The sequence below is a fragment of the Mirounga leonina genome, unplaced genomic scaffold, assembly GCF_011800145.1.
Source record: "Mirounga leonina isolate KUSES-001 unplaced genomic scaffold, KU_Mleo_1.0 Mir_180, whole genome shotgun sequence".
NCBI classification, from domain to species: Eukaryota; Metazoa; Chordata; class Mammalia; order Carnivora; family Phocidae; genus Mirounga; species Mirounga leonina.
This window is the reverse complement of record NW_023270469.1, coordinates 7,865,193-7,881,308: the sequence shown is the minus strand read 5'-3', so window position 1 is coordinate 7,881,308 and position 16,116 is coordinate 7,865,193. Positions and strand designations below refer to the sequence as shown.

Below are 16,116 nucleotides of genomic sequence, written 5' to 3'. Positions count from 1 at the left end.
TGTTTTCTGGATCTTTCTCCCGCATTTCCTGCTCCTTTCTTTTCTGATTTTAGCCTCATTTGTGATGCTTCCAGCTACAGAGGACATGCATGGCCACAGAGGTGGAACAGTGGCCAGGGTGAACACTGTAAAGTGTACAATTATGTGATCTAGTCCTTTTCCAAGAACAGCTGTTAATGATTGCTCAGCATTCTCTTGTCGGTTTACAGTTTGATCAAGAAAGTATGTAATAAAAGAATGGGGGATGGGCATTGTACAAGCCAGCAGTCCTCTAGCAATAAATAATGTGCGCAGTCTGGTTGCCAGAGCTCAGAGAGTATGGAATCTCCCCTCAGGGCTTCAAGCACCAGAGGGGGGCTTCCATACAGAGTCAGCCTTGGGGAATTAGGAGGAATTCAAACGGGCCATGTTGACTAGAGATCGCATCTGACTGGTCCACCCATTAGGAATGGACTATAAATGTCTTCTCAGAGAAAAGTCAACTACATCTGGGGATCATCCTCCCCGCCCTTTCATCCTCCCTTCTTCAGTCCCTCCCTCACTCCCTTCTTCAACCCCTCCCTCTAAATGTCCTATCATTCATTCATTCAGCAAATGTTTGACTTTATCACACATTCTCAGTGTAGGGAAACAACTGACAGCATAAACCAACATGATCCCAAACCTCATGGAGTTTATCATTATGGGTTTTGTTTTTTTTTTTTAAAGGGAAACCCACAAATAAAAGTATGATCCCAAGAGTTATATGGGAGAGAAGACACACACGCAAGGATCAAAATGCTTTCCTGAGGAAATTACAAAAGGGATGAGATCAGAGATGAGAAAATGGGCAGGAAAAGGAGTGGGTGGGGTTCCAGGTACAGTGTCCCTGCAGAGGAGACAGTGTGACAAATCCGAGGACCTGAGGAGGGGATGGGAAGGGAGAAAGGGATGGAGATGAGGTTTCTTAGAAGAGGCCCCACAGGCTACTCTAAGGAGTCCAGGCTTTGTCACAGCAACAATGGAAACCATCCAAGGGGACCATCAAAAAGGCCCAAAAGAGGCAAGAGACTTGCTCAGAGCTGCTGAGCACTGTGCAGAAAAAGGCTACCGGAAAACTTGTTCACATCATTTTCGTTTGTTTTCAAAATGAGAAAACTGATAACCAGGAAGTTTGGTCAATCCTTGAGCACAAACCAAGAATTCTGACTTCAAGTGTCTTTTCTCTACACCTTACCAGCCATCTTCCCTGGATTCCCTATCAGCCCTACTGACCAAACTCGATAATGAGAGTTGAAAGTATCATGCCCATGAACTCCCTTCTGAAGTCATAGGTCACTGCACATGTTTTCTATCCACCAAATGCTTTCTCTAAAGTCTTCAAAATATTCTACTAATAGCCTGAAAGGAGGAAGTATTGAGGACTGTTGTGGACACAGCATACCACAACAATCCCATTTTACAGATCAGCTATGTAAAGGTAGAGGTCAGACATTTACGTCCTCACATCCTCCATCCCATTCGCCTATGTGACTTCTCCCAGGAACTGTGATTATACGTAATAATGGAACTGACTTCACAGGAGACTCAAAGTGTCCCTAGAACAACCTCCCTGACAGTGATTCAAGAAACTACACATGAGTCCCAGCTATTGCCTCAAACAATAGTGGGACCCTGGACAAGACCTGGCCTCTCCCTGGGTCTCAGACTCTCGGCAGTGAGTTCTAAGGTCTGGTAATTCCAGCTTCTGAGTTTCAGAAGGAAGACTTGGCCCAGGAAGGAGGCCTTAGCTTGTGCTTAAGTGTGAGGGGCTGTCCTGCTGACCAGTAGAACCTCACTGGGCCAAGCTAATGGGACACCAGATCATAGAAGAGGTGAGACCAAAGGCAGCCTGCAAGAGTCACATCTACTATGCTTCAATTCCGGTTGCTGTGTGAACTTCAGCACATTCCTGAACTTTGCTGGGCCTCAGATTCCTCAGCTATTACCTGCAAGGCAACAAGTCTGCCTTGTCAGACTGCTGTGGATATCTGAGAAAATGTGTGGCTCAGTCCCTGACTTAAGTAGATACTCAATAAACATTATACCATTCCTCCCTCTCCTGTCCACCCATCTTTTCCACTCACCCTCCTCCCCTTCCTCCTTCCACTGTTTCCTTTTATCCTGTCTCTTCCTCCTTTAGAGAATAATTGCAGTAGTGCTTGACAGGTCACCCCCATACCCTACTTTGTTGAAGAATCTGTTAAGATACGAACTTCATTTCTTTGGCCAAGTGCAAATGGGAGCTTCACATGGCAGGTATAAGTCTCAGTGCTGGTACAGCAAGAACTTTCTCAGTCCTTAACACCTCCACAGGTTTGCGTTGATCTATTTTGAGAACTTGTTTAGAAGGGGGAGTGGAATGGGCATGAAGAGAGCCCCCAAATGACATCCGCAAGGAGGAGATGGGAAGAGCATAACAGGGGAGTAAAAGGACACAAGAAAGAGACAGCCTGGCCTCTGAGACCCACCCCAGGTTTGATTTCTGGTCAAGCCAATTCAAGAACCAGAACCAGAATCTGCTTCCCTTGGGGCCCAAAAGATTGAAGCTGCTACTTTGCTTTCCAAGGTTATAAGTTCAAGTACATTAAGTATGTGTGTTGGGGAAACGTGCCATTGATAAGAACAGGAGATTATCTTGAGAGCATTCCACTGGCCCTGCCCTCCCTCACTTCTCTCTGAACCCTGATCTCTCCATTGGGACCCTGTCACAGCCAAGCCACAGACTCCAGCATTGCTCTGTCTTCTGAACCATCCACTCCCCACATACACACTGCAATGAAAGACCATCTTCTGATAAGCAGAGCAATTAGCAGCCTGGCTATCAAACCCCTCCTTCCCATCAACACCAAAAAAAGGTGGGGGGAGGCTAAGATTGCAGAAATCATAAGCAGGCCCTTTTCCTGAGTGGAGGGCAGCTTGTGATAATGACAGATAGAGTTTGGCATCTACTCTTCCCAAACAGATTTTTTTTTTTCTTCCTGGAAGCTTGTGAAGATGGAGAAGTCTTTGGAAATGCTTTTATTTATTTGTGGGTGTTGGGCTCAACAGAGCCCTTATCTGCTTGGGCAGGGTCAGCCTTCAGTACTGCTTCTACATCTCTCAGGATGGCAGTCATGGACTTAATGGTAAGCAGGAGGACGGTGTTCTTGAAACCCCAGGGTGTACACATGTGACAGAGAATGTTATAAATGAAGATACTAAAGCTGACTATCAATATGTCAAATGACCCATCCATCCATCCGTCCATCCATCCATCTATCCATCAATACAGCCATCAACAGATGCCTATCGAGTGCTCTAACATTTTAGGCTCTCTGCTGATACCTTGGGATTCCACAGGGAACTAGGCAGACACATTTCCTGCCACATCAAGTCCTTGAGGAAAGATATATGACAAACAATCTGCAGCACAATGCGGTAAGTACTAAGATAGAAAGAGTTCAAGGTGCAGGGAAAGAACACCCAACACATAGCTCAAGTTTGGAGTCACCACTCACAGCTTCTCTAGGAAACTTCCTGAGCAGAAAGAATCAGCCTGTAGGAGAACCATGTCTAGCTGGGCAGGTAGAGGGAGTACCAGGAAGTAAAAAAGGGCTCTACCATTTACTGAGTGCCTACTATGTACCGGACACCAGGCTTGACACTTCATAGGTATTTCCTTGATTAGTTTTCACCATAACTAGACAAAATGGAGTCTCCAAGCAGTTGTCTGCCCAAGTGCTAAGAGTAAATAGCAGACTTCACAAATGACCTGGTCTTCTCTTGTTCCCATGACCTTACTCCCCAGCTTCCCCAGTGAGTTCTCCTCCCCAACACCTACCTCTCTTAGGTATGATCAGGGAGGCAGAGAACCAGAGGCTTTGAACATTCTCCAGCCAAGATGGATTTAGAGTCTAGGCTCTGGATTCAAAGGAACCTAGATTTAAATCCCTCTGTGATGTCTACCAGCCGTGTGACTTTGGGCAATTTACCTAAGCTCTCTCAGCCTCAATGTCCTCATCTGTAAAATGGGAATTATAATAGCATCTAGTTCAGAGCTTTATAAGAAATTAAATATGCAAAATGCTAAGTTCAGTGCATGTATTTGTATTGTTATTTTATACAGAAATAATACAAAAGCAGTCTCTATGGAAGGAGCCTTGAGTTGTAGGAGGAGAGATACATAAGATATAAAGACTTCTCAATGTTCTAGGTGAAAGCTACACAAAAAGGCCTTTGTGTGTTCTTGTCCTTCAGCCAGAGGAACACATGGGGGAGAAACAGCTGGTCCACTGGTTGTTCAGAGGATATCATGGGGCCTTACACTGGGTCCCACCCTCACTGTGACAAACATCTCGCCCTATTTTTCCAGGATTGGCTTCCTCTGGCACAGACATCTGAGACTCTAGGGCAGCGTCTGAGGGAGGCTATGGGTTCTAAGTCTCTCCCAGCCCCTTGAGCCCCTCAAACCAGGAAAGTGATGCCTGAGAGTTCCCCATCCTCCAGACTACCCAGTCTTGAGGGTTAAAGTCCTTGGGGCACGGAAAGCCCTTGTGCTGGAGGTCCTGCCATCTCTGAGCTCCCCCTCCCACAGCCTCCTTGGGAATGTGTTTGGAGTGGGGGTACAGGGGCAGTGGAGGCCACTTCGGGCAGACCTGCAGGGGGCTTTCCCTGAGGCCGTCTCTGGGCTAGGCCTCTTTTCACACTATTTGTACCCATGTAAATGTGCTTCTCAGATTCCTGCCAACACACTTGGTTTTGTAATGTTGTTTAATAGCTTGAACCACCTTAATGAAATATTCATGTTCCCTTCTCTGTTGGAGCAGTCACCCAGGTTCCCAGAAATTTCTCTCTCTCTTGTTTTCAAGGAGAGCCCCACAGGAGGAGGATCTTCCCTGCCTGAGGCCTGGGACACCCAGGGTGCAGCCCTCAGAGGGGCTGTGGGAGTGCTCCTCCTAGGAGGAGGGGACTGGAGGACACCAGTCCCGGGGTTCTCCTGGGGTCCCGGGAACCCTAAGTAGAATGGCCAGGAGCAGAGTATGTGAGCTGGGACTCTGGGTATAAGAGCCCTACTCCAGGGAGTGGAGAGACCTTCCCCTGGAGATTAGCATCCTGGCTAACACGGCCTGATACACGCTGCCCCTGCGGCACCAGGAACTTGCAGAGGCTGAGGGAAGAGTGCCACCTGTTGAATGCTCACGATAGCGTGCTCCTTCCCAGAGCTCCAGGCTCAGGCGCCTGCTTCCCGCACAGCACCCTGTTCCCGTCCAAGCTCAGGGCTGGAGAAATCCAGGCACTGCCAACTGCATGGGCTCTCTGGGATCATCTGGAAAATGAGGCTGTTGCCCTGAGGGACTGCCTACCACTCAGAGAGGGGAGGTGACTTGCTCCAGTCACAGAGCCAGTCTGGAGCCCCTGCCCTCTATCTGAAACCTCTCAGGAACTCTTTCCACCCTACCACTCTTTTGATGCTGTTTGAACATATTTTTTTTAATTAAAGTATTTTTTAACCATAAAGAAAAGGACCCAAATTCATAAGTGTACAGGTGAACAAAACATCAGAAAGTGAACGTGCCTATGGGATCAGCACTCAGATCAAGATCCAGGACACAACCAAACCCCCTGGAAGCATCCTCCTTCTCTCTCCCAGTCAACCCTGTTCCAAGGGCAACCAGTATCCTGGCAAAATTCTAACTCCACAGGTTACTGTTTTTGAACTGCATACAAATTAAACCACACACAGGGCATGGCTTCTCTCACTCCGTTCCAGATGTGTGATTCACCCTGTCTCTGTGTTATGAGGAACCGTATTTTTCTAAAGTGCGGAGTAGAATCATGTGTGAGAATTGGAGAGACTTGGAAAATCACTGCATTTCGCCTTGCCATGTTTTAGTGAGAGAAAGAATCCCAGAGGGAGGAAGGGATTGGCCTGAGGTCACACAGCTTGCTCAGAGGTCTCTCCCCTGGATGATAAATGCTTGCACACTAACTGCCCCAGAGAGTGGAGGACTTGGCGCCAGGCTGGGACTAGGGACACTGGTCCTCCGCTCACAGACCTCAGAGCCCAGGAACCCATTATGGGTTCCATTCCAGGAGCACCTTTGCACACTGACACCCTAACCCAACCCGCACGGCATCTTGCATGCTGCGCTCATTCAACAAATACCCAAATACTGGTTGAGAGAATGAAGGATGGATCTCAATAACTTGTTGCTGCCGTTCAGAAAATGGAGATCATGCTGGTGGTCCTGCTTCCTCCCCAGATGCAACAAGGACAGGTGAGACACGAGGTGGGGAGGCACAGTGCTACTGGTCACAAGGGAAGACTCGCGCAGTGCAAAGTGTCCATTGCTTACACTCACAGACTCTGAAGCCAGACTGGCCTGGATCCAATTATGCCTCTAGCACTTATGCATTGCTTTAGGTGACCTAGCCAAGCCTCAGTTTTCCAATGTGTAAAAACATCAATTTATAATAGAGCTCCGGTGAGTATGAATGAAGCCAGGCAGGTAAAGTGCTAGGTGAGTGCTCAGTAATTGGCAGTTATAATCATGTTTCTTAATGAGCAACTGGCTCAGTTTAGCTCACTTCCCACAAAGAGGCCTCAACATTTAGATAAGGCACCAGTGGGAGGCATATTTTCAAGAATGAGGGTTTACTTATTAAAGAGCTAGAAAAGACAAGTGGTTTCAGGTGAAGCTTCCTTCCTCTTACCCATCTAAACCTTCATACCCTTTGAGAGCCAGCTTGAATCCTACCTTCTCTAAGAAGCCTTTTCCCTCACCCTGGCCACCCTGATCTCTCCCCTAAGAACTCTAGTAGCATCTGTTGGAGACGATTCAGCCTCATGGTTACTGTGTGCAGTTAGTTGTGGGGTACTGGTCCACCCACATGCTCACAAAGGCTTATCTCTCAGCTCCACTGTGAACCCCAGAGGCATGGCTCAGTGTCCCCTGGCTTGGGGAGACATGTCACAAACCAGGCAGCTTTGAAGAAGCTGTATCTGCTGTTTTCTCCATTGGGGCACAAGAAAACCCCTCCTTTTCTTCCCTGGTTGGAATAAATACAGAAAAGAAAACAAAAATTTCCCTTGACCTCCTCCACCCACAAATAACAACTTTAACCTTTCAAAATACTGCCTTCAAACCTTCCAGCTAAGCACATTTTGTAACAGAATTCAGATTCTTGTTTAGAGTCCCTTTTTATTTCTAGACTTTTTCCACTTGATGATACATTATTTGCATTTTCCCAAACTATTTAATTCTGTTCTTTAATAACAATCTGAATAGTTACCTAATGGAATCAGAAACATATCAAAATTTACTTCACAATTCCTCTTGATTCATATTTTTTCTAATGTTTTGATATAAATAATTCTGCTTTATGAGGACAGACTCCCTGAATTGGAATCAATTGGTCAAAGAGCATTTAATTTTTTTTTCCCTGAGGTATAATTGACATTATACCATTCCATCAGTTCTGGGTACAATGTAATATTTCAATATTATGTATTAGTACAATATTATTAATACTAATATATATTTCAAAATGATCACTACAGTAAGTATACTTAATACCTGTCACCATATGGTTATAAAACGTTTTTCTTTTTTTTTTTTAAGATTTTATTTATTTATTTGACAGAGAGAGAGAGACAGCTAGAGAGGGAACACAAGCAGGGGGAGTGGGAGAGGGAGAAGCAGGCTCCCGGCTGAGCAGGAAGCCCAATGCCGGGCTCGATCCCAGACCCTGGGATCACGACCTTAGCCGAAGGCAGACGCTTAATGACTGAGCCACCCAGGTACCCCATAAAATGTTTTTCTTATGAGGAGAACTTTTAAGATTTACTCTCTTATCAAATTTGAAATATGCATTACACTATCAATTATAGTTAATTATTTTAATTTACATTTCTTAAAAAACAATAGCTATGTTCCTGTTGTAAACAGGTTTAATCCAAATTTTGAAGTAAGAAAAGTGATCACCTTTTCAAGCTCAAGCTGACTCTTTCCCTCTCATCTTCCCATTTTTGTCTCTGGCCACAGACACACACTGACACACAGACACACACACACATGCACACACACGCCTCATGACTCAGCCATGCTAAAATATTTGCACTTATCTCAATATGCATGGATATTTATGTCAAGGCTTTTGCACATGCTTCTTTGACCAGAGGGGTATGTTTTCCCTCTCCTGAACATGGCCACATTCTTATCTTTTCAAGACAAGTATTACCTTCTCTCTGTGATGCTTTCTCTGAGCTTCCAGGCAAAATGAGCCGCCCCCCAACACACACACTCCTCGATGTTCCCACTGCAACCTGCCTGTTTAATAATAATAATTATATCGATCATAATAGTAATCAAGATGTATTGAGCCCTTATCATGTGCTCAGACAGTATTCTAAGCACTTTTCATGGATTATCCCAGCATTCACTGCTTTGTGGCTTAATGATCAGTTAGCATGTACATCTGTTCCCCCGCCCAGACCATGAGTGATTTCAGGGAGGGGGCTGCCCCGTCTTCTTCTTTGTACTCCCAGTAGCTAGCACAATGCCTGGCACGGCAAATATTTTAGAAATGAGTATCTGAACCCACCCTCTACTTATGACTCAGCCAATTTAGGGCTGTGTTAAAAATGACGGCAGAGCTGGAAAAGACTGGCTATATGAAAATCCCATGCCATGGTGCATTTCCCCCAGGGGATCACACCCCTGGAGAAAAGCAGGAAGTAAAACCATCCAAGAAGTCTTGATGATCATCACAGTGCAAATAGTACCCCCTGCCTTCCAGAGCCCTACTTTTTATACCCAGGTTTTTATAAACATTATTTCCTTTATTCCTCTTATTTCACATCTTGCGAGCCTCCAGAAGATACTATTCTTTCCTTGCAGATTGTTTGAAACGGAAGAACAAAGATACTCAACAGATACTGCCTTTAACAAACCCAGGACGCTAATCCTGGGTACATATTTCGCCCTAAATTTGATTTTCTGAGCCCCTGAACCCCTGCCACTGAAAAACTTAGTTCTTCTTGAGGAACATAAGGCTTGAACTCAAGCTCATGCCAAAAGTTCAAGCTGTGGATACAGGAGAATCAGGAATGGATGTCAGGTTATTGGACTCCACAAACTTCTCTGGATCTTCTCACATCCTCACTCCAGACAGGTAACCTTGCAGAGAGCAAGTAACCCACCTGACTCCCTCTTTCAGAATTACACCAGCCTCTGCCCTGGGAGAATTCAGGCCACTGTGTGTTGAGGGTCTGTTAGGTGCCTGGTGCTTTACAGACCTTTTCTCCAGGATTTGGGTCGAGGAGTATTTGACCAGAGTCCAAGCTCTTTCTGCCATAGCACATCTCAGACTGATCTTCTGCAGAACGTGGGTCAGCAGAATGCACACATGGTGATGCCCAAAACGTGTTCTGTGCTCAAAGGAGTCAGTTCCACAAACCTAAATGGCTTTATGAACTGCAAGACTTGCCAGAACTTTAAATATGCCAATGCCCATCATGCATTTCCAAGAATATGCCCCCATGAAGTTGCAAAATTATTTGAATGCAAATCCTTGGTTTTAGAAAATATCACATGGGACTAGAAGGTGGAAGAAAGCATTTAGAGAAAGGCTTGATCACACGTGGATTCTCATTCCTCAGAATTTAACTCCAGTCTTGTTACCTATTAATTCCGTTTTCTAGCTCCTCAGGATTGTGATTTCAATCCTGATCTGAAGTTATTCATCCTCCCTTAAAAGAACTGTGAACAGGGGGCCCTTCATCTTCCTCCGGGGTCCTCTTCTGATCACGCTGCAGGATTCTGCCTCCTCCCTCCCTCACCCCATGTCCACATGCACTGGGAAGATGAACTCAGACCATCCTGTGGATCTGATGCCTGCTGATACCACTCCTGCACTTAAATCAACCTTCTGAATGTGAGGCCAGTGTGACTGGCTTATATTCACCTCTGCCACAAACAGAACCCCTGTCCTATATCTACCCAAACTCTTTTTTCCTGGTTTGTGGATTGTATAATATACATCCTAATGGAAACAACACCTCAAAATCCTGGCCCAAAACTTCTACTTGATTTACAAACACCAGAGTGTTCTACCCACAAAATGATGGCTTAGGTCCATTAATATGCTCAGAGGACGCTGGGTTCAAAAAGGAGAGGGGGTGGGGGAAGAGAGGGAGAGAGAGAGCAGACAAATTTAATCTAAGCCACTGCTTATTTAAAAATTGATAGGAACTAATTAAATTAATAAAATTTTATTGAACTTTAAAACAAAAATCAATTCTTGAAAAATCCCCCTTTCATTGAATCCAAAACCAATGAAATTCTTTTTTAAATTAAATGGGATGGTAGTCATTGCACTCCTTTGAGACCCGAAATATAAGTTCTTTTTTCTTTTAATTTATTTATTTGACAGAGAGAGGGTGAGAGAGAGAGAGAAAGAGAGAGAGGAGGGGAAGCAGGAGAAACAGCAAATGGAGAGGGAGAAGCAGGCTCTCCGCAGAGCAAGGAGCCTAATTGGGGCTCAATCCCGGGACCCTGGGATCATGACCTGAGCCGAAGGCAGATGCTTAACAGACTGAGCCACCCAGGAAACCCTCGAAATATAAGTTCTAAGTCGAGATTTTTCTATAGCTTCTAGTACATAAATGTTTGCCTATTTAAAACAAAAACAAAATCTTAATATGTAATATAGTTTCTTTGTCTTTTAATGAAGCTGTTAAAAGTTTCATTTCATCCTCTGTCTCTCCAGTGATGTGCTAGTAGATATCTAGTAACAAGCGTTGGTCCTGGAGGGGGTACATACTGACTGATGACTTCTGCCAGGTTCCATGATGTACATACCCCAGCATGGCTCATGATTCTAAGTTACTAAAGTGATACATGACAATGAATGCGGAGTTAGGAAGAAATTGCACAATCTGCTCCCACAAGCTGGTTTGAGCTGGTTCTGGCACATCACTGAGTCTTCCTCTGTAAGTCTGAATCTGCAAGTATGGTCCATCTAGAATATTACCAACAAGATGGCAACAATATGCACCTCATTGCCAGCTGTGCTACATGCACACTGAGATACATAACAAATGTTTCTTGACAATGACAGTGGTGATCACTGTGTTGACCCAAACAATATACTTAGGTATAGAGTATTACTAGGTTAAAAAGAAGAAAACAAAACAAGACCAAAAAACCTCAAACCTCTAATTTCTGGTTTATCAGGGTCTACTAAACTGTATTTATTTGGCTTTATGTGGAATCAATCCATCCACTTTTCCTTTATGTTTTTCTTTTGTTTTCAAAATCAAATGAATGCTTACAATTGCTACAAGTCAAATGAAGTGAGTTCCTTTTCCTCCCTTCCACTACCGTCCCTGCTCATAATTACTAAATAACTCAAAATACCTGCCAAGTTTGTTTAATCCCATGAAAAGATGGTGGAATTTCAAGAAGTCTTCCTTTATGCATTTTACACCTCATTTCTAGACAAAATCCCCAGGGGTGTTGGCTGAATATGCACAATCTTAGCTATGCCAGGCCAGAGAATGGAAAGGAAGGATGGATGTAAGCAACAGCGAGAGGGGAAGGTACTCACATTTTCAGAGTCCACTGTGACTGTAACTGTACCAGGGATATTGCCTATGTGATTTCACTTAATCCTCAAATGCTCTTTGGGAGCTATTCTTATCTTTAGTATTTTAATGGACAGACTGAGGTGTGACTTCATTATAGGTCTCCCAGCACACAGCTAGCACAGGCTGGAGGTTAAGATTCATATGTTGTTTTCTCTGACTACCCTGCCGCTGATTTCTCCATGCCATACTGACCTGTAAAAGTAATCTAGAGAACATTTCATTCAAGTTGGTGAGTTTTCCCCTAGAAATTCCATCTCTAGGGCTCCTCTCCTCGAAGTGAGAGGTGATCTTGTGACCTACTTCTCCCCAGTGTCTGAGAGGACAGAAAGCAGGTGCATTGTCTCCCTTCATCCAAAGACTCCATCTACCTCTGTGTAAGAACTAGGATACCTCTCCAAAGCAAGAGGGGAAGAACTTCGTCTACCATAGTCAAGACACATTCTAACGGATCTTGCCTCGATGGGGCAGCTGTCTCTCTGGGCAGTCTGGGTCTTCACTCAGGAAGCCAGCACACCAGCCTGAGAAAACTGGTCTCTTCCCCCCCTTCCCTGGCACACACAGATGCCTGTGTGTACGGAACTGCTGGGGGTCCTAGGCAAATCTGTCCACAGCTCCTACGTTTGCCCATGTCTGGCAGCTGGATAGGACCACACAAAAATCCAATGGATACTAGTATTTGATGATATTCTATAATATGCTTGCACTTGAATTTCGTAGGGTCACAGTTATATACGCAATTACCCATGTGTTTTAGTGGTACCCGTGGTACCCGTGGTATCAAAGCCCACATAAAAATATAAGGTAAAAAAATAAGGCAAAATATATCCCAGGTCAGGTCATGTCACCCCTCTGCTCCAATCCCTATAATAAAAGAGCAACTCAGGAAGCTTACCATGGTCTACGTGGCAGATTTTATTTTCTAAGGTGTCTACGGTGGCCACAGTAACATCTCCTGCCCCACATGTTCTTCTGGAACTGTGCTGCTCCCCCATGAAGAGGTGGAGTCTATGCTCCTCCTCTGGAAACTGGGTGGCACTTTGTGACTTCCTGGGTCAACACAGTGTGGTGCCAGTGACACTGTGTGACACTGGAGGCTAGGTCATGCGAACACCATGCACCTCTCTCCTGTTCTCTTGAGACACTTTCTCTTGGAGCCCAGCTGCCACTCCAGGAGAAAGCCCAAGCTGCGCAGAGGGAGGCACACACTTTTGCTGAGCTTTCAGCCAATACCCAGCACTAACTTAGCAGCCACATATCGGAATCATCTTGAAACTCCCCAGCACCCCATCCAGCCACTCCAGCTGATGCAACATGGAGTAGCAATGAGCCAACCTTGCCGAGCCCTACCCAAACTGCAGATCTACAAGCAACTGAACGTTGTTTTAAGCCACAAAGTGCGGGGTGGTTTGTTACACAGCAAATGATAACTAAAACAGACTACATGGCTCCATACGACCTGGCCTCCCGTTTGCTCTGCGATTTCTTCTTGGCCACTCTACTCCCGGGTCACTCTGTACTCTCTACTTCTACAAACATGGGAAGCATGAGACAGAAGACCACATCCTTTAATTTCCTTCAATGATGTTTTATAGTTTTTTGAGTAGAAGTCTTTGACATCTTTCTTTTCCCCTAATATTTAATGTATGTGAGGCTATTGCTAATGCATCCTGGTTATCCTCATTTTCTAATTATTTGTTGTGGGTGTGTAGAAGCACAGCCCATTTTTACAAATTGACTTTATATTTAGCAACCTTGCTTAATTCACTTATTAATCCTTATAGTTTATTTATAGGCCCTTTTAGGTTTCTACTTTCCAATAATGTTGTCTGCTAACAATAATTGTATTTCTTCCTTTCTTATCCTTATATTCTAAAATTTCTTTTCCTTTCCTTACTGAACTGGCTGGGACATGGAATGTGACATTAAAAAGATGTGACAATAGTAGACATTCTTGTTTGGTTCCCAAACTCAAGGGAAAGCTTTAAATATTCACCACTAATTATGATATTCGGTGCAGATTTTGTTTGTAGATATTCTTTGTCAGAATAAAGAAGGCTCTTCCTCAGGTCAGCTTAACGAGCATTTGCTGTTATGTCCTAGTCACTGTCCTAGGCAAAAGGAGAATTTTAAATTCTCATTTTGGATGAGACACTATGCTTGCTTTGAGAAATTCACCATGTAGGATGTAAAATAGGTCAATACCATACAGAGTGGTGAGGGAAACAACTCACTCTGTCCAGGGGAGCTCGTGAAGGCTCTCAGAACACAGAACATTACAGGAAGGGCTCAACAGATGAGATAAGTGGGACAGTTAATAAGAATGATGTACAAGGGCTACTCCCTTACAAATTCTCTTCTGGGTATTTATCTGTACATGTGGACTTCCTTTTATAGAGCCGAAAGATTACCCTAAATTACTGTGCATGTGACATTTAGACAAATCTAATATTCTTAAGTATTCTTAAAGGAAGTTGTAATTGAAAGAATATAGAAGCCCATCATAAATATTTTTAGGGACAATTCCTGAGTTCTATGTACACAGGTTTTCTAAGAACATTCCATGAGGCAAAATGCTAAAAATGGATTATGCTTTCTATCCCACAAACCCATTGTTATCTCTCTGTCCATTTCTTTACTGGCTATATTTGCAAATAATACCACAGGCAAAGAAGAAAAGTTGACTTAGTTACACAGTATGTGGTTTACAAGTACTTACCTTATGTAATCATGATACACATTAAGTGTTAAATAAATACATGTTGATTTGGCTTGGCCTGGCTATGTGGGTAGCCTACCAAAAAAAATAGCCTGGCCAGAATTACACTACCTTGGGCCAAAGGCTGTCCAAAAAGACCAGATACAGTGGGGTCTTTGAGTTTTACAGTTTTAATTTTTTTCTTTTTAAAAGAAAGAAAGGTATCTGAGAGTAAAAATAGGGAACATCACAGTTTGTTTTATAAGAGGAATCATCAAACAAATATATCATAGGGCTATTTTATCTGAAAATGTCCCTAACACCTTGAGTTTTGCAAATAGACTGAAAAGTCATGTACACGTCTGCTGGTGACTTACCTTCTCCAGGAGAATAACAAGGTGAACGCTCATCAAGGTCATGTCCAAACATCTGGAATTGTTCTGAAAGCAGAGAAAAAAAGAAAGGTGGAGTCAGATCTGGAATGACAAAAATTGCAGTCTTTAGGCTTGATGAGGACTGGAAGTCTAGCTGGTGCCCCATCCAAATCCCTTTGGGATCTATCTTTGCAGTACCTGCCAGCCAGGCTTCCAGGCCAGTATTTGCCTCTCCTTGCTTGATGGCTGTCCCTGCAAGTCGGAGCTCAATCTGTCCCAAGTGCTAAACAGTAAATGCTCCTGGTTAAGGCACTGAACAATGACTGTTAGGAGTCTGTGTATCTAACCTCAGGTGGGAATTCTAAGCAGAGTTCTACGATGGTTCTAAGATTTGCCCTGTAGGAGTAAACTCATTACCCACAGAGGTAATTTGTGGTCTTATTTTCCCATCCTTCTACCAATGCTTCCTGGAATCACTTCCAGGATAGACCATTTCATTTGGGTTCTTGTCTCAGGGTCAGCTTCTGGGCAAATCCCAACACAGATTATATTTGACTTAAAAAAAGGACATCGGTATCCATTCCCCACTTTATCATAAGTAGATGGTGGCACTATCCCCTGCAAATCACACTCTCTCTAAAGGAGCTCACACATTCTGTTGGAGGGTCATGGAGGACTTGAAGCAATTATCAAGACAAGTCAAGTCAAAGCAACGGTCAACTAAAATTGTGGCTCATTGGAGCACGAGCATCGTTCTTTTGCTTGACTTAATTGCATAATTGCCTTGGTTCTCAGCTTAGTATGTGCAGACCTGGAGAAGAACAATTAATGATCTAACATGAGGGGGTACCCATCTCTGTGGCTTCTGGCCAAGAGGGAGATGCATCAGTGTCAAAGACAACTATCTTCAGAGACCCTCTCAAGGGGAGAAATTTCTCTTTCAATTATGACCACCTAAATACCATGATGAAAATTGCTTTTTATGAAATCAAGCCATGGAAATTAAACTTTTGGGGAAAAGAGTTAAATTTTAGCCTTGGAGCCCTCTGTCCACTACACTGGAGAAATGTCAAGAGCATGTCAGACATAGCTACTAGATTCCATAAGAGTCTTGCTTTTGACATCTCAGTATACTCAGTGAACATTTCTGTGTGTGAGCAAGTGGCATGGCTTTCAGAAGACAGCCGTGTCTAAATTCCATATTCATCCCTGTTATAGAGGAATCATTGTAATAAATGAGACTCTAGTCTTAAGCTTTTGTTCAAATGAGAATATTAGGCAGAAAAAAATCCCAAATAATTATTGAATACAAGTTTCAGAAGAGTCCCTTAATCCAGGAGCAGAGTGGCTTGCCCCTAAGGATGAGATTCAACCATATCACAGGAAGAGCAAAAGAC

The 16,116-nt window shown here is 43.9% G+C and overlaps 1 protein-coding gene across 2 annotated transcripts in view; it reads right to left on the bottom strand.

Moving 5' to 3' along the window:
• The window catches only part of CDYL2 (chromodomain Y like 2), a 1,015,850-nt gene that overhangs the window by 441,790 nt on the left and 557,944 nt on the right, over positions 1-16,116 (bottom strand). For both annotated transcript variants that reach the window (XR_004682909.1, XR_004682908.1), the window contains exon 3: positions 14,723-14,785. The gene's annotated coding sequence lies outside the window, so the exon portion shown is untranslated. The remainder of the gene's footprint in view (positions 1-14,722; positions 14,786-16,116) is intronic.